The 25,110-nt window shown below is 45.0% G+C and overlaps 1 protein-coding gene across 4 annotated transcripts in view; it reads left to right on the forward strand.

Moving 5' to 3' along the window:
* STOX1 (storkhead box 1) overlaps positions 1-25,110 on the forward strand; it is a 52,144-nt gene that overhangs the window by 13,471 nt on the left and 13,563 nt on the right. Inside the window, exons 1-2 of one of the 4 annotated variants that reach the window (XM_033407608.2) lie at positions 13,580-16,063; positions 17,518-17,676. The exons of 2 other annotated variants lie outside the window; for them this stretch is intronic. The gene's annotated coding sequence lies outside the window, so the exon portion shown is untranslated. Of the gene's footprint in view, positions 1-13,579; positions 17,677-25,110 lie in introns of those variants that run through there. One more of the 4 variants, XM_049697085.1, reaches the window with a different exon arrangement.

A 25,110-nucleotide genomic window follows, 5' to 3' on the forward strand; every position in this document is an offset into this window, starting at 1 on the left:
AATATCCAAAATATACAAAGAACTCATACAACTCAACATCAAAAAAACCCAACTCAATTAAAAAATGGACAAAGGACCTGAATAGACATTTTTCCAAAGAAGACATACAGATGGCCAACAGACACATTCAAAGATGTTCAACATCACTAATCATCAGGGAAATGCAACCAAAACCACAGTGAGATATCACCTCACACCTGTCAGAATGGCTATTATCAAAAAGACAACAATGGGAATTCCCTGGTGGTCTGGTGGTTGGGACTCAGTGCTTTCACTGCTGGGGCCTGGGTTCGATCTCTGGTTGGGGAACTAAGATCCCACATGCCACACGGTGCGGCCAAATAAAAAAAAGACAACAAAAAACAAGTGCTGACGAGGATATGAAGAAAAGGGAACCTTGCGCACTGTTGGTGAGAATGTAAATTGATACAGCTACTATGAAAAACAATAGGGAGGTTCCTCAAAAAATTAAAAGTAGAACAACCGTACCCTCCAGCAATTCCACTTCTGGGTATTTATTCGAAGAAAACAAAGCACTAATTAAAAAAACACTAATGTTCATTGCAGCAGCATTTACAATAGCCAAGATATGGAAGCAAACCAAGTGTCCATCAATAAATGAATAAATGAATGAATAAAGAAGGTTGTGTGTGTGTGTGTGTGTGTGTATATACACACACACACACATATACACAATGGAATTTTACTCAGCCATAAAAAAGAATGAAATCTTGCCATTTGTGACAATATGGGTGGACCTAGGAGATATTATGCTAAGTGAAATAAGTCAGACAGAGAAAGACAAATACCGTGTGATTTCACTTACATGTGGAATCTGAAAAACAAAAAAATTGGGAATTCCCTGGCGGTCCAGTGGTTAGTACTCTGTGCTTTCACTGCCGAGGTCACGAGTCCAGTCCCTGGTCGGGGAACTAACATCCCACAAACTGTGCTGCATGGCAAAACAAAACAAAACAAAAAATTAACAAGTGTCACAAAATAGAAGTAGACTCATAGATACAGAAAACAAACAGATTGTTGCTAGAGGGCAGGGGGTTTGGGGGAATGAATGAAATAAGTGAGGGAGATTGAGGTACAAATTTCCAGTTTCAAAATAAATGAGTCACAGGGATGAAATGTACAGCATAAGGAACATAGTCAATAATATTGTAATAACTTTTTTTTTTTAAAGGGAACTTTATTATATATTTATTTATGGCTGCGTTGGGTCTTCGTTGCTACACGGGCTTTCTTTAGCTGCAGCGAGTGGGGGCTACTCTTCATTGCGGTGAGTGAGATTCTAATTGCTGTGGATTCTCTTGTTGTGGAGCATGGGCTCTAGGCACACAGGCTTCAGTAGTTATGGCACGAGGGCTCAGTAGTTGTGGCTCGTGGGCTCTAGAGCGCAGGCACAGTAGTTGTGGCACATGGGCTTAGTTGCTCTGTGGCATGTGGGATCTTCCTGGACGAGGGCTCAAACCCGTGTCCCCTGCATTGGCAGGCGGATTCTTAACCACTGTGCCACTAGGGAAGCCCTAATATTGTAATAACTTTGGTGACAGATGGTAACTAGACTTTGGTGCTGATCATTCTGTAATGTACAGAAATATTGAATCACTATGGTGTGCACCTGGAACTAACAGTGTTGTAGGTCAATTATACTTCAATAAAAATATAAATAAATTGGGATTTCCCTGGGGCTTCTACGGCAGGGGGTGCAGATTTGATCCCTGGTTGGGGAACTAAGATCCTACATGCCACGTGGCACGGCCAAAAAATAAAAAAAAATTTTTTTAATAAATAAATAAAATCTAAAAACTTAAAAGAATCTCAACAGCATTTTTTTTGTTGTTGGTTTTTTTTTTTTTTTTTTGCGGTACGCGGACCTCTCACTGTTGTGGCCTCTCCCGTTTCGGAGCGCAGGTTCCGGATGCGCAGGCTCAGCAGCCATGGCTCACAGGGCCCAGCCACTCTGCGGCATGTGGGATCTTCCCAGACCGGGGCACGAACCCGTGTCTCCTGCATCGGCAGGCGGACTTGCAACCACTGTGCCACCAGGGAAGCCTGAGTTTGCCTTTCTTGAGTTCACGGGTTTCCTCCATCAGAGGGCATTCAGTGGCCCCCTGGAGGTTCAGCTAAATTGTGCTAGTAGGAAAGTCAGACTTTAAGCTTTTACAATGCAGAGAACTCTTTAGATCAGCTAAGTTTTTACAGATGAGGAAACAGAAACTGCTTGCCCAAGATCATTTGCAATATTAAGCTTGTTACATGATAATTGACTTCAAAAATTTATCTGTTGGGGAAAAAATGTGCAAAATGATCCTCTTCTTGTTGATATAAGGTACCTACCTTTCTAAGGCTCTGCACCATTTCTTTAACAGTTAATTAAGGATAGGAATTCCCTTGTGAGATTCTTTAAAAATCACAACAGCTCTTGTCCCCCCCAAGTCTAAGACCATCAGTTTTAACTATTCATTTGATGGAAGGGTCTAGCTATACAGAATTTCCCATGGCTGATTAGTCTTGCATAAGTGCAGTTACTTATAAATTTTATTTATTTAAAATTATTTATTTATTTATTGGCTGTGTTGGGTCTTCGTTGCTGTGTGCGGGCTTTCTCTAGTTGTGGCGAGTTGGGGCTACTCTTGGTTGTGGTGCGCAGGCTTCTCATTGCAGTGGCTTCTCTTGTTGCGGAGCATGGGCTCTAGGAACTTGGGCTTCAGTAGTTGCAGCACACGGGCTCAGTAGTTGTGGCTCGCAGGCTCTAGAGCACAGGCTCAGTAGTTGTGTTGCATGGGCTTAGTTGCTCCGCGGCATGTGGGATCTTCCAGGTACAGGGCTCGAACCCGTGTCCCCTGCATTGGCAGGCAGATTCTTAACCACTGCACCACCAGGGAAGCCCTATAAATTATATTTAAAAAATGAAATATTTGCCTTCTTTTCTGGGGATTTAGTGAGGTATAATTTACATACAGAAAAATGAACGTTTTTAGGTATACAGGTCTGAGTTTTGACAAATATAAACAGTTTGTAATCGCCACCACAATTAAGATATAGAATATTTCCATCACCACCCAAATTCCCTAATGACCCTTTGGAATCAATCCCATCCTTCTACCCCTGACCGTTGGCAACTGCTGATCTGATTTCTGTCTCTATAGTTTTGCCTTTTCTGGAATGTTATAAATGAATCATACAGTGTGTAGCCTTTGTGTCTGGCTTCTTGCACTTTGGATAATGCTTTTGAGATTCATCAATGTGTGTATCGTTAATTCGTCCCTTTTTGTTGCTGAGTAGTATTCCATCACATAGATGTTCCACATGTTCATCCATTCACCTAGATGATGGACATTTAGGTTTGCTTACAGATTTTAGTGATTATGAATAAAGCTGCAGTAAACATTTGCTAACAGGTCTTGGTGTGGCTGTATGTTTTCATTTTTCTTGGGTAAGTACCTAGGCATGGGATTAGAGGGCTATTTTCCAAAGTGACTGTACCATATTTTATTCTCAGCAGCAACATATGAGTGTTCCGTTTCAGCGTTGATACTGTATTTGATTTGGTTTGATTATTTTTGGCTATTCTAATAGGTGGATAGTGGTATTTCATTGTGTTTTTACCTTGTATTTCCCTAATGCATCTTTTCATGTGCTTATTTGCCATTTGTATCTTTGATGAAGTGTGTGTTAAAATCTTTTGCCCACTTAACAAAAAAAAGTTTGTTTTTTTCCCTTATTGAATTGTAGGAGTTCTTCATACATTTTGGATATGCCTTTTATCAGATATGTGTTTCGCAAATGTTTTCTCCCAGTCTGTGGCTTGTCTTATTATTATTTCTTTTTACCAGAGTCTTGGGAAGAACAGAAATTTTTAATAAAATCCTATTTATCAGTTTTTAAAAATTGTGTGTTTGTTGTGACCTATCTAAGAAATCTTCGCCTAACTGAAATCACAAATATTTTTGTCCTGTGTTTTCTTTTAGAAATTTTATACTTTTAGGTTTATATTTAGATCTATGGTTGCATTTCATGTAAATTTTTGTTTACAGTGTGAGTTATGGGTCAAGGCTTATCTTTTTTTTGCATATGTATGTCCAGTTTTTCAAGAATCATTTATTGAAAAGGCTGTCCTTTCTACATTGAATAACCTTGGCCCTTTGTCACATATCAGTTGACCACGTGTGTTGGTCTATTTCTGGTCTGTATTCTGTTCTTTTGATCTATATGCTTATCCTTTCACTAATGCTACACTGTCTTGATTACTGTAGCTATGTAGTAAACTTGAAATCAGGTATTGTCAGACTTCCAACTTTGTTTCTTTTTGTTTTGGCTATCTTAGGTTCTTCCCCTTTTCCGTATAAATTTTAGATTCATCTTGTCAAGTTCTACAGAAAAAAAAATCCTGCTAGGATTTTTATTAGGATCGTGTTAAATCTATGGATCAATTTGAGGAGAATTCACATCTTAACAATACTGGGTCTTCTGCTGTATGGACACAGTATATCTCTTTATTAAATCTTCTTTGTGCCTGACTGTTACAAATGTCAATTTTGACCTTTGACTTGTGGAGTCTTTGAAAGCCTTCTGTGAAACCAAATGGCTTATAGATACCAAGGAGTAAGCAGTACAGGTGCATGAGGTTCTGGAAACCCCAGAAGACCCATTTAAATTCTCGAGAGGCACAGAGGCACTGAGGATCAAAAAGGGACAAATCCCTTGGGAAGAATTAGAAAATTCATATCAACTGAGAGGAAAAATATTTTGAAAGGCAACAAAAGATGACCCCAGGGCTTCCCTGGTGGCGCAGTGGTTGAGAGTCCGCCTGCTGACGCAGGGGACACGGGTTCGTGCCCCGGTCCGGGAAGATCCCACATGCCGCGGAGCGGCTGGGTCCGTGAGCCATGGCCGCTGAGCCTGCGCGTCCGGAGCCTGTTGCTCCGGCCACAGGAGCAACAGTGAGAGGCCTGCGTACCGGAAAAAAAAAAAAAAAAAAGATGACCCCAGTTTAACATTTAAGAGCATAAGCAGATACATGTTTGTTGGGTGGCTTGGGTTGTTGGGGAGTTTGTTGTGTCAGGTCTGGAGTGGGTTTGGGGATTGGAGGGTAGACATATTCTCAAGTCTTCTTTTCCTCTGCCTGTATCCTCCCTGGAATTGATCAAGACCTTTCCTTTAGTTGTTAATCAAGGACCATGCTAGGCCAGCTCTGACCTGGGTGCCAGGCAGGGCACAGTGAAGGGTGATGAGTCTCCTTGCTCCAGGAGCATAGGCTGAGCAGCATTTCCTGTACTGGAAAAGATATCTGTCATTTTTCTTTTTTTTTTTTGAGAATTTTATTTTGTTTTATCTGTTCCCTGGTGGCGCAGTGGTTAAGACTTCATGCTCCCAATGCAGGGGGCCCAGGTTCGATCCCTGGTCAGGGAAATAGATCCCACATGCATGCCGCAACCAAGAGTTTGCATGCCACAACTAAGGAGCCCGTGAGCCGCAACTAAGGAGCCTGTCTGCTGCAACTAAAGACCCAGTGCAACCAAATTAAAAAAAAAAAAAAGAGTTTAAAAACAAAATTTTTGGCCACACAGCATGCAGGATCTGAGTTCACTGACCAGCGATGAAACCTGCACCCCCTGCATTTGAAGCGCAGAGTCTTAATCACTGGACCACCAGGGAAGTCCCGTCTGTCATTTTTCTACTCATATCTCCTGCAGGGCAGAGGCAAGGAGCCGGCCCCTAGTCCCTACTAATCGACCATAACTGAAAGGTGCTAATTCCAGCCAGACTTAAGCCAGGTCAGGCGCAACCCAGCTTTACTGCCACTTTCACCTAAGACCAAGTAAAAGGATCAGACTGAAGAGAACCAGGGCACTCAAGGCATGTCCCCACCTTGTTTTTGGGTGTGTGAGGCCTGTCCCATCTGATTGGGCTGTACACAGAAACAGAAAGCTAATTAGGGTGGAAGCTTAGCAGGATGAGGTAGGTATGTTTGTCCCTAGAATTTGTTTCATGATTGTTTTTTCATCCCTGTTCTCCAGATTTTGATTCCTACTGGAATACAGGTTGAAAAAAAATTACCAGCAAGGAGAAGTTTTGATGTTTGGTTTTTGTGTTTTTTTTTGCGGTACGCGGGCCTCTCACTGCTGTGGGCTCTCCCGTTGCGGAGCACAGGCTCCGGACGCGCAGGCTCAGCGGCCATGGCTCACGGGCCTAGCCGCTCCGCGGCATGTGGGATCTTCCCGGACCGGGGCACGAACCCGTGTCCCCTGCATCAGCAGGCAAACTCTCAACCACCACGCCACCAGGGAAGCCCGTTTGCTTTATTTTGTATGTTTGTTTTTTTATTTGTCACAGCCTTTGCCAGAATCTGTTTCTCTTAAACTTTCCGTCATCTGACTCTCCACAATGCTAAGAAAAGAGAATAAAGAAATGGTGTGCCCTTTCAATGGTAATTGTGTGTCACATAAAATGGTCCATCTCTGGAGAGCAATAGCATTTGGTGATGGTGCTTTTCAGAAATCCCAGGGCTGTGTTTTGTCCTTAAAACTGAGCTTAATTGTCTAGCCCTGCAGTTGCCCATAGTTACATTAACTGGTTGAAAGCCCCGGTAATAAAAAGAACTTTTTTTTTAGTATTCTGTTATAACTGAATCAAAGCGCTATAGAGATTAGTGGTTACTTGTGCCTTTATAAAGAAAGTTGAAAACAGTCTTTTTAGAAGGAAGCCTGGTTCTCGAACCCAGGACACTTCACAGATGGTGCCTTCTGTTTCTGGTCTTACCCTTTCATCCCACACAGTGGATTAGGGCATTATTTTAGGGCATTGTTTTCCAAAGTGTGGCATGTATAGCACTGGTGGTGGTAACAGAATTTGATTTAGACATTTAAACATTAAGCAATTTTTTTAATGAACTAAGGCATACCTTCTACTTAACAAATGGCACCGATTTTCTACTTAAAGTAGGAACATAAAGTTTCCCCAGTAATTATAGTAATACAGTTGATTTGGAGATAAATATTATATATGTGGATAGGTCCCAAATCTCAAAGGGGACCCAAATGATTTATCTTTAGGAAACAATGGACACTAGGGTTTCTAAGACACTTAACTTTTCTTTTTTAAAATTAATTTTTAGCTGTGTTGGGTCTCCGTTGCTGCGCGTGGGCTTTCTCTAGCTGTGGCGAGTGGGGGCCACTCTTCATTGCCTTGTGGTGGCTTCTGTTGTTGCAGAGCATGGGCTCTAGGCGTGTGGGCTTCAGTAGATGTGGCACACAGGCTCAGTAGTTGTGGCACAGGGGCTTAGTTGCTCCGCGGCATGTGGAATCCTCCCGGACCAGGGATCGACCCTGCGTCCCCTGCATTGGCAGGCAGATTCTTAACCACTGCACCACCAGGGAGGTCCCGACACTAACTTTTCAACTTCACTAAACTGTAGGGAAACCCCTCGTGGGTTTTGTGTTGCAAAAGTTCCCTTGGAGTTCAATTCTGTGTTACACACTCATTTTAAAGTTGACACTTTATCAGTAGCTGAGATTCCATGACATCTTGTTTATTTATACTTAGACTTTTATGTTGTTTTTCCAGTTACACAGGTTGGAGGCATAGAGAATGAGGGGAAAGCAGGAAGGGTGAGAGGTGGTTTTTCCTTCTGACACCTACTAATTCTCGGATTCTCTGCAGATGCCAACTGGGTGTTGTGCAATTAGCTCTGGGTAGTTACTGTCAGATTCCACAGGTTTCAGTGTTCAGTCCCACAAGACTGTCCCCACTTCAGGCGCCAGTTGAAAGTATTAGGTCCCCAGGTTACCAGCACTTCTGTCCAACTTGGCTACAAAGTCAAGAGTTCCTACCAGCACCCTCCCCAGGTTCAGTAATTTGCTAGAACAACTTAGAACTCAGGAAAGTGCTTTACTTACTGTTACCAGTTTATTATAAAGGACACAACTCAGGAACAGCCAAATGGAAGAGTTGCATAAGAGGCATAGGAGAGGGGTTCAGAGCTTCATGCCCTCTAGAGCACCCACCCAGAAGCTCTCTTAACTCTGTTGTGTAGGAGTTTTTATGGAGGTTTCATTACATAGATATGATTTGTGAAATTATTGGCCATTGGTGATCAATGCAGTCTCCAGCTCTTTACCCACCCCCAGAGGTTGGGGAGGGGGGCTGAAAGTTCCAGGCTTCTAATCAGGGCATGGTCTTCCTGGCAGCCGACCTCCATCCTGAGGCTCTCTAGGGGCCTGCCAATTACCTTTATCACTCAGGAAGTTCCACAGGTTTTAGGAGCTCTGTGCCAGGAACTGGGGACAAAGACCAAATATCTTTCTGTGATATGATAAGGGGGAACAGGTTTCCACACGAAGTCAGACGCAACTCCATCCTTGCAAAAAGGATGGAAGAGGGAGCCTCAACATTCTAGGACCTTTGACCGCGCCATTAGTAAACTTAATCATGTGGGTCTTTACTCACTTTCTAAGGTAATTGTCCTCCAACTGTGGCAGTAAAAAGTCATTAAATTTTAAAATCTTTTGATTAGAGCATTGTTGGTTTTTTGATATCCATCTTTAATAATTTTATCTAGAATGCACACATGTGGTATTCCGGGTCAAAGACAGATTATTCTTTCATCACTTTAAATATGTTATCACACTGCTTTCTGGCCTATATTGTTTCTGGTGAGAAGTCAACTGTTAATCTATTTGGGGCTCCCTTGTATGTGATGGATTTTTTTTTTCTCGTTGCTTCCATGATTTTTTGTCTTTGGCTTTCAGTGTTTTCTTTCTGATGTGTCTATGTGTAGAATTATCCTACTTGAAGTTCTTTGAGCTTCTTGGATGTATCGATTATTTCTCAGCAAATTTGGGAAGATTTTACTACTATTCAAATATATTTTTTTTGCCCCTTTCTTTTTCTCCTGTCCTTCTGGCATTCCTCCTTACACATAGACTGATGCCTTTAAAGGGGTCTTACATTTCTCTGAGGCTCTGTTCATTTTTCTTCATTTTGTTTTCTGTTTTAGGAATGTTTATGTAATCTCTATTGATCTAACCTCAGGTTCACTGATTCTTCTGCCAGTTCAAATCTACTATTGAGCTCCTCTAATGAATTCAAAATTTTGATTATTGTACTTTTAAAATTAATTAATTTTTGGCTGCGTTGGGTCTTTGTTGCTGCGTGTGGGCTTTCTCTACTTGTGGTGAGCGGGGGCTACTCTTCGTTGCGGTGCGCGGGCTTATTGCGGTGGCTTCTCTTGCTGCGGAGCACGGGCTCTAGGCGCATAGGCTTTGGTAGTTGTGGCACGCGGGCTCAGTAGTTGTGGCTCGCGGGCTCTAGAGCGCAGGCTCAGTAGTTGTGGCGCATGGGCTTAGTTCCTCCGCAGCATGTGGGATCTTCCCGGACCAGGGCTCGAACCCGTGTCCCCTGCATTGGCAGGTGGATTCTTAACCACTGCGCCACCAGGGAAGCCTTAGCTCATTATTATTATTATTTTTTTAAATTTATCTATTTTTGGCTGTGTTGGGTCTTCGTTGCTGCACGTGGGCTTTCTCTAGTTGCGGCGATCGGGGGCTACTCTTCGTTACAGTGCGCGGGTTTCTCATTGCGGTGGCTTCTCTTGTCACGGAGCACAGGCTCTAGGCATGTGGGCTTCAGTAGTTGTGGCACGTGGGCTCAGTAGTTGTGGCTCATGGGCTCTAGAGCGCAGGCTCAGTAGTCGTGGTGCACGAGGTTAGTTGCTCCGCGGCATGTGGTATCTTCCCGGCCCAGGGCTCGAACCCGTGTCCCCTGCATTGGCAGGTGAATTCTTAATCACTGCACCACCAGGGAAGCCCCCTAGCTCATTATTCTTAAGAGGAGCTGTCTTTAGGAGTGCCTTTAGGCCTGAACTTTCCTACACACTTTTCAAATAAGGTCCATTCCTTTGGGAAGTGCTTTGAAACTTTTTCTTATGGACTGCCTCTCCCCCCTGGACAAAATGACCCACTGCTCTGGGTGCTGGGCACAAGGAGAAGAGCAGCTTGCTTTCCCAGGGTGGAACCTATGCCCTGTGAGTGAGCTGGGGTGAAGGTGGTTGGAGTCCCAGAATTCTTGGGCTGCTGTTCCTGGGAGAGAGTCAGGACTGGGTGGGTACAGACTGGGTAGAGGAAGGGAACCCGAAATCTCTCAGCCACACTCACCAGGAATTTAAATTTAGCCTCTTTGGCTTGGAGTTGGAGCGGATGGAAAATGCTGGCAGCTTACCCCTTTCAGCGAGTTGTAGTAAACCTTGGCTGGGAGCTGAGGAGAGGGAGCCCTGACTTCTTGGCTGTATTTGCCTGAAGTGGGACTTTCATCAAACTGAGCTGGAGTGGGGGAGGGAGAAGGTGGTGGTCCAATTGCCACAGACTCTCAATTCTCTTACCAGGTTTTACTAGGTTTTCTTGAATGAATGTTTCCTTGTTTGGTGCATGCCCTTAGAAGAATTTCCAGAGACTTTGAGTAGTGTTTTATGGTTTCCGCAAGCTTTGTTTTGCTAGGCAGTGGTCCATGGAGTTCTTCACACTGACATCCCCAGGTGGAACCAGGTTAATTATTACTTATATAACAACTACATCAGTCCTGGGGCAGCTCCATGAGAAGCAGTTGGAAAAACCTCCCACACAAGTGGCTGCACATTCCATAGGTGTGGGAGTGAGAAAAATTGATTTTCCCTGCTTATACAAAGAAGTTAATTGCCCCTCCTTTACTTCCTGAAAGGAGAAAAACCTTTGCTATTTGGAGACAGGATGGAAAGCACTCTGGGTTCTCTAACTTTTTGCAGTGTAAACACATCTTTCCAGCAGTCAGATAAGCTCCAGTTTTTTGACTGGAGATGTCTCCAAGGTCCTGGGCCTCATTTTCCCTTGAAATATAAACACATACCTCCAGAGTTGGGTGAATCTGTGGAGTTCACTGTCTGTATAGTTGCAAATTAATTTTGTAAGACTTGCTCTTAGCCCAGCATCCCAAGTTTTCAGAAAATTTATTTAAAAAACCCCAACTCTGCAGAAACACAAAACTATTTTCTCTCTACCCCACGTTTCCACCTCTTGTGTTTCTCCATAGTTGGCTACTGGTAAATTGTCCCATAACATGCCACTCCATTGGTCATTTTGTTTTAATCTGACCAGTGGGAGCTAGGACTAAATCCATTGGGTTTGTCTCATATAACTATTTTTGGCTGTGTTGGGTCTTCGTTGCTGCACGCATGCTTTCTCTAGTTGCAGTGAGTGGGGGCTACTCTTCATTGCAGTGCGCGGGCTTCTCATCGCGGTGGCTTCTCTTGTTGCAGAGCACTCTAGGTGCACAGGCTTCAGTAGTTGTGGCTCGTGGGCTCTAGAGCGCAGGCTCAGTAGTTGTGGCTCGTGGGCTCTAGAGCGCAGGCTCCGTAGTTGTGGCTCGTGGGCTCTAGAGCACAGGCTCAGTAGTTGTGGTGCATGGGCTTAGTTGCTCCGCGGCACCTGGGATCTTCCCAGACCAGGGCTCGAACCCGTGTCCCTTGCATTGGCAGGCGGATTCTTAACCACTGCACCACTGGGGAAGTCGCTGGGTTTGTCTTAAACAGCACTTACCCAGCAGGACTCCCAAGGGCAGAATGAGGTCAGTCCCATTGTATTGGTCTTAGTCTCAGCCTCCAAGGCTCCTCCTGGTTTTAGTCAGTTGAATGCATCTCATTTACCATAAAGGTCTACCTTAGAATGTGTGGTGGCTTCCTCAGGTTTCTGTACTAACGTTCCCTGCCTGGCCTGAGGCAGACACCCAGGTAGAGCTGTATATATTAATGCTTTGCACAGACTTTGCCATGACCTGCAAGAAAGAAATCTGTGGCAAATTCTATCATCCATATAACTGGCCCCAGTGAGTTGCAGCTGCCCTGAATGCCTTTGAGGCTGAGGCAGGGTCATGAATCACATCAGCTAAAGTGAGGATAAATTTCATACCAGTTTTCTAATGGAACAACTCACATTGTAGGTAAGCTTCCCACAGAGTACATGTCTGAGGGCTACTTGGTCTACCTGGGGTATTTCCTTAAAGAGCATCTTTTTTTTTTTTTTGGCCACGTGGCATGTGGGATCTTAGTTCCGCCAACAGGGATCAAACCCACGCCCCCCTGCAATGGAAACGAGGAGTCTTAACCACTGGACCTCCAGGGAAGTCCCTGGGGTATTTCCTTAAACCCTTGAAAGTTTCTGATAACCGTCTCCAAATGTAAGTCAGTGTTTTTACCAGAGGTAAGTTAATGCCTGCATTTCATGCATACAGCCCCAGAGGGCACACATGGCACCCCTGGAAACAAAGAGTTTACAATTATTAGGGCCCCCAAGTGAGACTATACATCAGTTAGGCCGCACAAGTGGGCAGGATGCCTACTGGGGCCTCCGACCTCCCACCAGTGGATAAGTTTGGGCACTCTGCACTTCAGCCCAAATAATTCAGGTCAGTTCAGTTTTCAGTGCAGTTTCAAGCAGTCCTGCTTGCTCCTGCCACCAGTTCATCTGTTCCTGCGGTGCAGGTGACATCTGGAGGTGTTCTTCATGTAAGCACAGGAGCCGGGCCCGTCCCCTCCTGTCTGGTCAGTGTCAGGCAGCAGTCAGCTGGAATTTGGGAGTGTCATAGCAGCAAGGAGGGTGGGTAGGAAAGGGGGCGCGGGGCAGCTGGTCGTGAGAGCAGCGAGGGGTGGCCTCCTTCTGGGAGGAGGGCTCCAGGAGCAGATTCTGAAAAACAGAGGTTGGTAATCCCTGCCCCCACCTCGCATCCCACCAGGTCTAAAGTTTTCCCTTCCCTTGCTTTTTTTCCCCCCTTCCATTGTTACAAAATCAGTGTGTCTCATTACTGTAATTTCACAGGTTTCTTCCATCCTCCTCCTCTCTCACCCAGACCTTTCCTCCAGGAGGGTGGGTGCAAGAGAGGCAGAAAGCCTTCTCACAGAACGTTTTCACACAATTCAAACAGACTTAATTATTAAATCGAAATCTCCTGAGACCCTTTTCAGGCAAGCTGATCTGGGGTTATTGTTAGGGGACAGAGAGGAAGATACATTATGTGCAGAAGAATGGTCGGGGCAGAGTTTTGAATTAAAAACATTTTTTGAAATCGATCTATACGGCCCCTGCCCTTAGAGAGAGGATCAGCCTTCCCTGGTGAACGCTGAAGTGAAGAGTCAAGCTGCCTTACTGAGGTGTAAGGTGAAAGGTGAGTCAGACCAGCAGCTGATTGGTAGTGACCTCTGCCCGAACCAGAAAAGGCACAAATCACCCTGACAGCAAAAATCAGAAAGACCGAACCCAAAAAGCCAACAGCAGTGAGATCTTCCCAAGGGGGTGGATGGGCCCCGCTTCTTGTGATTTGACCTTCCTTGTCTTGCAGCTTCCCTAGGAGTCCCACCAGGAGAGTCAGGCTTTCCTGATCGGCAGCGACCTCTTCAGAGGACAGGCCTTTCCATAGGCTTCTGCTGTGCAGACAGGTCCACCAGCATTCATGGTCCATTTCCACAGCTCACAGCCCCACAAGAGGGAGCCGAGTTGTGCTCACGGAGCAGGGAGACCACACTTGTTTTCAGCTTAGCAGAGCTTGAAACCACAACAGGCTTCATTCAGTGAGCCTGGCCCAGGCAATTGAGGGAAACCTTGTGAATCCATGATTCTCCCGACCCCTCCCCAAACCAGCAGCTTTTCCTTGCTTGGGGCGGCAGAGGGGATAGCTGCCCCTTTCTTGTACAAAGCTAAAACGCTGCTTGGCTAGCAGGGCTTTTCTTGCAAGGACTTTTTTTTAAAGCTCCTTTCACCTGTCAGTCACAGAGTTGACCCACAGCTTCATGATACACAAATGGGTGATCTGATTTCCTCAAGAGCTCATGGGCAAGCTTAAAAGCCACTTTTCAAAAAGGCATGTATCTAGGAACCATTAAGTGTACCTTAATCTGGAAACTGTCTCCCTTCTTCTACTCTCTTGGCATACTACCTTTCCTAAAGCAAACGTCGTAGCCAAAATCCAGTACAGGGACTTGTTCTGTCTGCCATACCTAGAGTCCATTAAGATTTCAGACCTCCAATTTGATGGTAAGAAGCCAGCAGCTTTCTCCTCACTGCCAGAACCTCTGGGTTAAGAGGCATCTGTTTCAGCTACAGATGGCAAAAAAACAAGGGAATTCCATTACCACTTCTTTTTGCATCTTTCTCTGATTGAGAGGAGGTGATCCCTCTTGCACTTATGACAAGCATATAACATCCAGATCAATTTCTGCCATACATTCAGATGCAGCAGCACAGAAACCAATGCAAAGCCATGTTGAAACTCTTTTTTCCCCACTGCAAAGTTTTGCACAAACTCCTAGCCGTTAAAGTCAGCATTTACAGGGATAAAAGTCACAGCTGCAGGGAGAAGCTGTTTCCTCACAGCTAGTGGGGAATGTGGAAGGGAGGCAAACTGCAGGCTGCAGGGTGGCATTTTATTTATTTATTTATTTGGCTGCATGGGGTCTTAGTTACGGCACGCAGGCTCTTCGTTGCGGTGTGCGGGCTTCTCTCTAGCGCGTGCGCTCTCTAGTTGTGGCGCACGGGCTTAGTTGCTCTGTGGCATGTGGGATCTTAGTTCCCCGACCAGGGCTCGAACCCGTGTCCCCTGCATTGGAAGGCAGATTCTTAACCACTGGACCACCAGGGAAGTCCCAGGGTGGCATTTTAGAGCAGCGCTCTCCTTTTGCCCCCTTGACCTATGTGAGAAGGCTCCAGGACTTTTCTGCTCACTCACTGAGGTTTCGCTCTGTATTCCTCAGTATCTCCATTCATCCCGTGTCCCCTCCCCACGTGGCTACATGGTGCTGGTATCCAATGGAGCTCTCAATATTCCAGTCCCCCATCCACTCCCATTTCCCCCTGTGTAAAGGGACTCATGTAGTGCCTTCTGAAACAGGAAGATCAGCTGGGGTAGAAAAGGAGCTAAGGATCAGTGGGGAGCAGAGAAGTGTCTTCAGGATAGCAATCCAGATTCTGTCCCTGCGGTACTGGGCAGCTTAGCTGTGTGGTCCTCCTAGACTTGCTCTGGCTGTGGAGCTAATTACCTCCCTCCTCTCCCCTGTGGGAGAGAGCAGCCTAAGCTTCTGTTGTCCCACCTAGAGTCCACCTTTAAGAATTTCAGGGTCCAGTCAGAGGAGAGAGCAAAATCCCAAAGTGCCATTAGGCTGCTGTGTTTCAAGCCTATCTCCTAACACCCAGCTAACAAACTTCCTAATCCTTTCAACAGACCTGCTTCTGGTTCCCATGGATCTTCTTCACATCCTGCTAACCAGCCTCAGGGCTCTCATCTGTCTCTCCCAGTAAACCATGAGACACACAGAATCCCGTCATCCTTGCTACCAGAATTGTTGGGCCTTTACTATTCATCTTTATTAATTTCATTCTCAATGCACATAGATATTCTAGATCAGACAGGTTAGTTATTATTTATGCAATAATTTAAAAATAATAATATTACGTAAGTAATTATAACTGCATCAGTACCCCTTGCCCCAGTGCTTACCTGGGCGATGCGATGAAAGCCAGATGGGAAAATCTCCAGCAGGGGTGTCAGGCACTCCATAGGTGAGGGGTGGAGAAAAGTGAATTTTCTTTGCTTATGTGTAGGAGAAAGAGGCACCTGCTTCCTTCTCTCCCAGAAAGAGGGAGAAAAACCTTTGTTGCATGGAGACAGGATGGAAGGATCCCGGGTTCTTCCTCTGACCTTCTGGAACATAAATACATCTCTGCAGGAGCCAGAACAACCCTGGTGGCTCCAGTTTTTATGACTTAGAGCTGACTCCAAGGTCTTGGGCCTCATTTTCGCTTGAAATGTAAACACACCATCCTGAGTTAGGTAAATCTCTCTAGAGTCATCTCACTATACAGTTGTAAGTTAACCTTGCTGAGGATCCCAAGTTTTCAGCATCCTTTATCCAGAAAACCCCAACTCTTCAAAGTCAGAGATTTAGCTTCTCTTGCTAACAGTTTGCTCCACTGGGCCACGTTGGGAGCAGGACGGAGGCACCACTCCCAAGACCCAGCGGTTTGTGCTGCCCCAGGTAATTCCACGAGAACTGGCTTTGCTCTCCTGCCATGTGAGCTTCAGCACCATGCCTTGGGCTGCCAGGCTAAAGCATGAGGCGGCAGCGAGAAAGGGAGGAGGCAGCTTGGGCAAGAGGGTCGGTGAGTGAACAGGCGTTGAGGAAACCTTCCGCCTGTGGGTAGTGGGAGTACTTTGTGTGCAGTGCTCGGGGGAGAGGATATTTCTTGAGTAAACAGAGAACGTCAGTGTTAGATTCCTAAAAAGGAAGATGAGGGGGCTGGGGAAGCAATAAGCTAGGAAGCAAGTGTATTTAAAAGGTATATTGATAAAAGCCACTTCCTCTGGAGAGAGGAGGGAGGAAGAATCTGTTCCTTCCCGAGGCTGGGGAGGGAGGAGCCGGCCTGATGCCAGGAGCTACAAATACCATCCCCCAGGACCCCTCCCTCTCCCAGGGGCCCAGGGGGACCCAGGGGGACTCGGGCTCGAGGTGGCATGTGCTACTGCTGGTAACGGGCTGAGCTCTGGCTGCCTCCTGTCCCCCTCCCACCCTCAGTCTCCTCCCCCTCTGATCAGAAAGACCAAAGGGTCCAGAGGTCCTGAAAGTTGCCAGGAGCCTCCTGATTGCGGTCTTTGCTGGAGTGAGGTCCTGGATCCCTGGCCAATGGTTTGCGGAGGGGTGGGGCTTCCAGGGCTGGGGGCCGGGCACACACACACAAAAATAAATAAATAAAAAAATTTAAAAAAAGATGGTGGAGCCCCTTTTTTGGGCTGAAACCCAAGAGAGCGCTGAAGAAGGAGCATGTGCATTTGTTCTGCTTGGGGTTAGGGGGCCATGTCTGTATGGAAGGCAAAGCGGGGGTCAGGTAACCTCTGCAGATGGACCCTAGCGGCTTCTGCCTGGACAGCCTCACCACACGATGTGCACGAGGCCACACTTTTTCTCCCAGAACATAATCTGAGAAACCGTCTGGCTGCCTTGGGTCAAAGGTGCAGTAATGGATGGCTTAGTGAGAAGTAGGTGGTCAGCTCCTAGAAGCAGTGACCAGATGACCCTCACATGTAAAGATCATAGTGATCAAGACCTATGGCCTCTTTTAAGATTTCTCAGGGTGGTGACCTTTACATTTCATTCCTAAGGCCGTGACCTTGTAGAAATATGCTAAAGTCCTGCTGAAGTAGTCACATCTGCCCCGATGTAAGATGAAGCTTCCTGTGCTGAAGAAAAGGAAATTCACAATCTTAAAATCAAAAAGTTTATGTCTTTTAAAGTTTCTAACAACCTAGAAGTGCTTCTTAGTAAAATACATTTATGTGAGTTGTATCCCCGGAGTGGCTTTTATCTTTTAAAAGTTAATATTTCAGGGGTCCAAAAGATAGTCTGTAGTCAACTTGAAAGCAGGCGGAGCATAGCAGACAGTCTGGGAGAAGTGAAAGAGAGTGTTGATGCAGAAACTCAATGATGCTTTCCAGATTTGGTGGGAGAGAGGGTGGCTGACCCAGGCAGAGCAGCCTGCTGGGGGGCCTGGCGAAGCACCTGTGGACACTGATAAGCCTCCCTGGATTCTGGGCAGATCCTGTTCATTTTTCTGAGTCACCCAACCCTGACCTCCTTCAGTAGGAGAGGAGCAGGTAAGGCTGTGATGTTTGTGATGCTTTTTTGTAAAGTGTGTGGGGGGGGTAAGAGGTAGCATTGTGTGTGTTTATCTCATGTTGCAAAGTAGAGCCCTGTCCCAGCTCCCTTCACACCACAGAACCCAGTCCTCTTTGGAGCGGGAGGCCTCTGCTGGGCTTAACCCACCACCACGCAGACCCAGCCGCAGAGACCTGGGACCTGGGTGGGTCCAGGCACTTTCAGGACCGAAGACAACTTTCTTCAACAAATGACAGGGATTACTCACCCCTCAAATATAAGTGGGGGGTTATTCATTATTTGCCCCTTTAAATCTTGAGTTAATCTTACATTGATGTTAACGGTGATATTGACTTACTGGCTCTATTTCACAAGACTTCCTTTCAGGAGAGATTGAAAGGCATCCCGTTCCTAGGGCTGTGACTGTAGATACCCATTTTGAGATCGAGCTGTAACAGCTGTGACAGTTCTTATCTTCCTCTCTGTGATTTCTACATGCAATAAGGATATCCTTTCTCATCTAGAGGAGAGTGCCACTGTAACCTTTTTAGTACAGATTTCCCCAATTAAAAATTAGCAAAACTAGCTAAAGCTTCTGCATCTCTTTCTTCTCATGGCATGTCCCCGACTTGACGTGATAAGGGAAAAGCAGCAGGGGCCCTGACACCTTTTCTGTAAATATCCATCAGTGTGATATTCTAGTTTCACAGCAGTTAAGCTGTTGACATAAAAGCATCCGGCTGGTATAAAATCCAGAAGCTTAATCAGGCCCTCGGCAAGACAAACATTTTGCACACAGCAGAAAATACGAGGAGGAGATGAATGTCTCTCTCAGTACTTGACTAAGTATATTGGTTAGACATGTGTTGCAGATTATAGAAAACCCTCTAGAAATGGCATGAACAAATAAGGGGTAGATTTGCATCATCGCAAGAAGTTTGGAGGTAGGCAGCCCCCGGGGGCCAGCACAGTCGCTCAGCAAGGCTGTCAGACACCAGGGCTCTTTCTTCTTTCTTTTTTGACTTCCTTAGTGGGTGGTCTTTTGACATCATGCTTTGTCACCTCATGGTCACAAGGTGGCTGCAATCTCTTCGGGATCCAGGCTGGAAGAAAGAGTCAAGAATGAAAAGGGAAAATATGAGGGAAGGGCCTTTTCTTCGTGAGGCCTCTTCTTCTGGCACTGGTAGCTGGCTGCCTGTATCTCGTTGACCACCATGGTGATGTCACATGCCCACTAGTTTTAAGTGAGGCTGGGAAATTAAGTGATATGCTTTCCTGCCTCCGCACTAGAGGAAGGCAAAGAAAAAGATGACTGGGAAGGTGGGTTGAATGTGCCAACCTACAATTTCTGCCACAAGGGGTCACAGTAAAGTACTACTGAATGGAAGAAAACAGGGCTAGCAGTAGGCCTTACCTACATAAATTGTTTTCTCCCAGGTGGGGAGAAGGTCATGGTCAGGACTGGTGTCTGACCAAATAGGCTATGGAAGTTGGGAAAAGAAGAGTCAGGATTGGCTAAGAAATCCATCCATGTGCAGAACTAGCGCCCTACAAGAAGCCCTCCAAGTACTAATAATGATGGAACGAGGGACGGTCAAGTTTAATATCCCTAATTTGGGAAGAGATGTTAAAGAGTGCTAATATCGGTAGGACTGATGTGTGTCAAATATTATTCCAGGTACTTATGGATGTTTTCCCACAGTAACGTTTGAACCAAATACTGTTGTTCATGTTGAACAGTCACTAATGAATACTCGAAGAGGGCACACAGTAAGTGGAAGTGGAGGATTTGAGCCCAGGCCTGCCCGACCAATTCCAGGACTCTCTTTCTTATCCCATGCGGCCTTAGGTACCCTGAGGCCCCACAGGGACAACTCTGGTTCATCTTCCTTATGATGGTGGTGCCCAGGCATCCACGAACTTCTGAGTGGGACCAGGAATACTGAGTCCCAGTCCTACCAGTTATAACCCTCATAGTGGGTTATGATTGCCTCCAACCACTGCTCTTCCTCTAGAACAGGAGCCCCCCTGAGGGCGAGGACTGTGTCATGTTCACTGTCGTATCCCAACCTAACTGGCATAGAGTAGGTGCTCAATAAATATTTGCTGGATAAGCAATGATTGAAGGACTGTGCTATTACAATATCTGTATTATGAGTGCCTGATGCTACACTGTGGTAGCCACTCGTTAAATTTTTCTTAAGTGGTCCATGTAGGAAGGAGACTGTATCTCCAACTGACAGGTTTAGAGAACAATTCATGGGAGAGTCAGTCAGCGTTGAGCCTGTCTTTGTGACAGGAGTTTGAAACACTGAGGCTTGGGGAAGAGTGCTTTAGGTGGAGGAAGTGGGGACAAGGTCGTAGAGATGGGAAAGTACAGACTATTCAGGGAGAGGCCAACCTGAATGGAGAGAAGTCACAGCTGAAGGGTAATAGTAGGTATGGGAGAAAAGGGATTGTTGCCAAATATGATTGGGAAACATTGGGTTAAATAAGCTAGGTTTTCTGTTACAATTCTCAGAGCCTTTAACAATGCTCCTGTGACTCCAAGCCTCATTTCTCAAACATTTGGCCTTTGGGGCCCTTTTCTTGCAGAGCATTTCATGGAATGAATTTTCCACAGAATGCATTTTGCGAAATGTTGATCTAGTTCAGCTCCACATTTATAGACAAGGAAACTGAGACCCGGAGAAGAGAGGTGGCTTATTCAGAGCCACATAGCAGAACTTGAATTAGAACCCAGATCAGATCACTTGACCTCTAGTATAGTGCTCGTTTGTAATGTGAAGACTATGTGTTTATAAAGGACAGCTTGTGCCTTACAGGGAACTTTTATTTATCTGTTATTCAGACAACAACCTTGGTGCTAAAATTTCCCCCAGTTTTGTACAGTGGTATTTTATATTCATCACCATGATGCTGAGCAGAGATGAGAGCTGCTGTCATTGCCTGTGCAGCCTCCAGAATTTTGGGAAGAAGGTTTGTCTTAAATCAGCCCCATGTTTGCCTGGAGGGCGAAGAAAAGATGCTTTTTCTGTACAGCCATTTTTAAGGGGATACAGGGACTGCAGAAGTTTACAACTTGTGCTTCTCTCCTCAGCCTTTTCTTGTCCCCAGCCTGCTGTGGTAGGCAGAATGGGCCCCCAAAGATGTCCACATCCTAATCCCTGGAACATATGACTATGTTACCTAATATGGCAAAAGGGACTTTGCAGATGTAATTAGGTTATGGACTTTAGGGAGATTATCCTGGATTATGTGGGTAGGCCCAATCTAATCACATGAGCCCTTAAAAGCAGAGAACTTTCTCCGGCTGGAAGCAGAAGCAAAACAACAGAAGGGCAAGTCAGAGAGAAATGAAGTATGAAAAAGACTCCATGCTGTCTTGAAGATGAAGGGGGCAACATGACAAGAAATGCCGGTGGCTTTGAGTTGCTGAGAGAGGCGCCATCAAAGGAACAGGGACCCCAGTCCTCAGTCCTACAACCACAAGGAACCGAATTCTGCCAAAAACATGAATAAGCATGGAAGCAGAGTCTCCCCTCCAATCAGAGCCTAGACCCTGAGTCCCGGAGCAGAGGAACCAGTGGAGCCCATCAGACTTCTGACTTCTAGGCTGTGAGATAATAAATTTGTGTTGTTTTAAGCCACTTGTTTATTTTGACAGCCTTAGGAAACTAACACACCTAAGTCATTAACATATCCAAAGTGGAAGCTGTGAAGGGAATAGAGGTTAGGAAGGGGCACCACTGGGCTGAGGGCTTTGGGGCTGTGTGTGAATTAGTTTTTAGCCTTTTTTAAAAAGATCAGTTGATTTGAGTCATTCACATCCTTCCCTCCCAGCCAGGCATCCCTGTATCTCTATGGGGAAAGGCTGCTGGAGGCTCAAAGGGCTCCCTGACAGGGCCAAGTATGTGTCTTTTCAAGCATATCTGTGCGCTGTGACAACCAGATTCTGAGGTCTCCTTCATAAATGGCCCAAGACCTTTGCAACTCAACTGCTGGCCAATATTAGTGGATATATCACTTGAAATAAAGGGGCCTCTCATTTACTAATCCTGACAGGTTGAAGTGCTGTTATTAAAGATAGCACTAAGGGCTCCTGCTGGTGAGCAGCCCAGGCTTCTCTGGGAAGCCTGTAGCTTTTCAACAGAGGGCATTTCCCAGAAGGGGAGCCGTTTGTCTGGGGCTCCAAAATAAACATCACCATGCCGGAGAAGGAATTTCAGCTTCCATGGTAGATAACCCGACTACCCTTAGATCTACAGCCAGTTTCTGAGTCTTGGTACTCTTTTGTTTCTAAATGTGGAGGAAAGTGTTTGCATTCTTTTATTTTACTAAAATAAAAGGGAGACATGGAGAGGGGCTCGGCTTTGCTGGCCTGAAACCTTTCTTCTTTTTGTTCCCATTTTGTTTGATATTCTGAACCTATTTAAGGTTTTAACACAACAGATCTAATTATTTAAAGTCATGGAAATTTTTGCACAGCGTCTAATCTCGGATGAGACACATTGTTACAGAGTACTTTTCATTTTTTAAAAGCTCAGGATTAATTTTAATGTTAAAGAAATTTGGAAATTCTGTACTGGATAAAAGTGCAGTTTAAAATCAGGGAAGCTTCTTGGATTACTTAGGACAAAACATCCTTTTTTATTAAACTTGACTGTATCTGCAGGCTGTTTTATTCATGCTCTATTGTCATCTCTAAAGCACGTAGAAGATGCTTTTCCCACAGTGTGATTCAATACAGGCGCCCAAAAAGATGCTCTCAGATTTCATGTGTCTGGGTAATTAGCTGAGTTTGAGCGGCTCAGTTAAACCGTTTGAAGGTCAATAATGCATGAATTTCTGGCAGACTGCCTAGAAGAGCCCATAAACACACTTGTATAAGGACTAAACATGTTTATTTTGTGTTTTAAATATGAAATAACGTTAGGATTAGTTTTGCCTAGAATTTAATTTTATGGCAGATTCATGTTTTAGTGTGACACAGAATAGTTCTGATGTGAATCCTTTCCAAATTTCCAAAGAAGTATTTCCTCTCTTTTGCATATTTGGTAGCACGGTTTCTTATGGACCTTAAAATCAAATTCAAGCACCCCAAATTAAAATGTCAGAGTTTAGATTCCATGAGGAGGCCCTCTTGGAATTTGTTTAGGTGCCTTAATTAAAAGCATAAGATAAATGTAAGTACTGCATGGTAGTTAATTTTTTTCCCCTAAAGATAAAGTGTTTATGGAAAACTAATTTTGTCCCTAAAATTTAACTAGAGCATTCAGATATCAAAATAAACATTCAATTTTGATAAAGATGCTTTTACTTCAGAGATTTTTTTCAGTGAACAAAGCAAATGCAGGTTTGGCACCAGCAGCTTGTATCTTGATTTTGGTTCTGCCTTTCTCACTTGGAAAGTGCAATGTTTAGGCTTGTTTTAACTTTAGTAAAACTTCCAACTGATTATCTGTAACTGGCAGATTTAGGAGTCTTGTGTTCCTGGTTGAAGAGTTCTCCAGTAGCATAGCTCCTGGGGAGGGTTTGCTTGTTCTACTCCAGCTGCCTTATCTGGGTCTGGTGAAAGGCAATCTTGCTGTGTCCATATTTGTCATGAGTGTACCTCTTGCTGTTTTTACACTGGGGCATGAGTATTCATGCCTCATGAATTGTCCAGGAAATAGCTCTTTCAGCCACTTCTCTTTGCTGTTAGAAAACAGCCAGGTTAGGGTATTCTAGAGGCCTTCAACCTGAGGCATATGGTGGAGGCCTTTGTGTCCTGACATAAAGAAACCACCTCCTTTTCCTCAGAATTTTGATGAGGTTTTTCATTGCAGCGGATTATTGCTGAGCTATTGTCACCAGCTCCGGGACTGCTCCTAATGGCCAGGGGCTTTCTAGACCACTGTCATTAGGCACCAGGGAGCAGGAATTGATTGCCTGGGGTTATATGAATTTATGTCCATCACACAGGAAGGTGATTCTAGTCACAGTTTTAGAATCCCAAGCCATGAGGAGCCTGCTCCAGACTTTACTGGATATCATCTGCTTTTGATAGTGGAGAGCTCCATATTTTCATTTTATCTACATGCTACATACATTTAATTTGCCTTGCATTTTTTTCTTCCCTAAAAAAGTGGACTCTTAAAGAATAATTGTTTTCAAACTCATATAATTTGCCTCATTATTATAACTTGGAATTTTTAAAAAAATTTATATACCAACTAAATCCTTTGGGAATACAACAAGGTAGCAATAAAAATGTCCTTTGCAGAAAAGGTAGCATTAAATGTAGCAGGTGCTAATCTGTATGGTTCTACTTTGTTGGTTATTTTTTGTGAAACCAGCCTTTTGGCTAAACACTTCTCGCATTTCCGTAGCACCCAAGAGTACAAGACTGTGTGAACTGAGAGAACATTGTTGTGAACTGTTTACTCTGGCCCACCCTGCTCCAGCTCAAGGGTCAGAGGTCCACAGCAAGGGTGGACCCTTAAGGGTGCCTTCAGTTCCTCTGAGGTAGTTGAGGATAAAGCCAAAGGTCTGGCCTTCTCTTATTGTGAAATCTAATTACATTTATAAGAGGGGTCTTCTGCACAGGAAGTTAATTTTTGGTGGAAAACTCTGTAAGAGTCATTGCATTCCAGAAACCCAAGTGCAAGAGTAAGTGAAGCAAACTATGGCTGCAGCTGGAAAATGATTCCTGCTTCTGTCACCAATGTTCCTGTGTCAGGGTTCACTCTGCTTTCCTGCACAAAAAACTCTTGATGATTTATGCACCTGAAGACGTATCTTAGCAACGGCTGTGAAGGGGAAATGTACTGAGAAACTTTCTCTAGCCTTTGTCTAGAGGGAGCTCCAAAGCAGAGGTTACATACTATTTAACATGTTCTCTACAAGGCAGTTGACATATAATTGTATTAGTTTTAAAAAGAAAAAGGCAGGGACTTCCCTGGTGGTGCAGTGGTTAAGAATCCACCTGCCAGTGCAGGGGACACGGGTTTGAGTCCTGGTCCAAGAAGATCCCACATGCCGCGGAGCAGCTAAGCCCGTGCGCCACAGCTACTGAGCCTGCTGCTAAGCTTAAGGATTGAACTAGAAAATGGGCTGTTTTAGGTCTGACCCAAAGGCATAGTGGAGACCCCTTACTGGACCCTAGTACAGCTTCCTTGTTTCATTTGCACAGAAATGGGCAGCCACTGGCAGGGGGCACAGCAGGGACATCAGACATGTACTGACTTTCTAGCCACTCATCTCTTTATTTTAATGTCTCTGGTCCTCCCCCCTGCACTACACGCCAATCTCAAAGTTCAAAGTTCAAAGTGACTGGGTTTAGGCCAGGGATGCAGTGAGGCTTGAGTGTGTATTGTGTGGTTGAGCAAATCCTTTTTAGGTTTTGCTCTCTACTTCTCCAGTACTCTAGCCTTTATCTTTCTAGGAGAGAA

Source organism: Orcinus orca, chromosome 14 (genome assembly GCF_937001465.1).
Source record: "Orcinus orca chromosome 14, mOrcOrc1.1, whole genome shotgun sequence".
NCBI lineage: Eukaryota > Metazoa > Chordata > Mammalia > Artiodactyla > Delphinidae > Orcinus > Orcinus orca.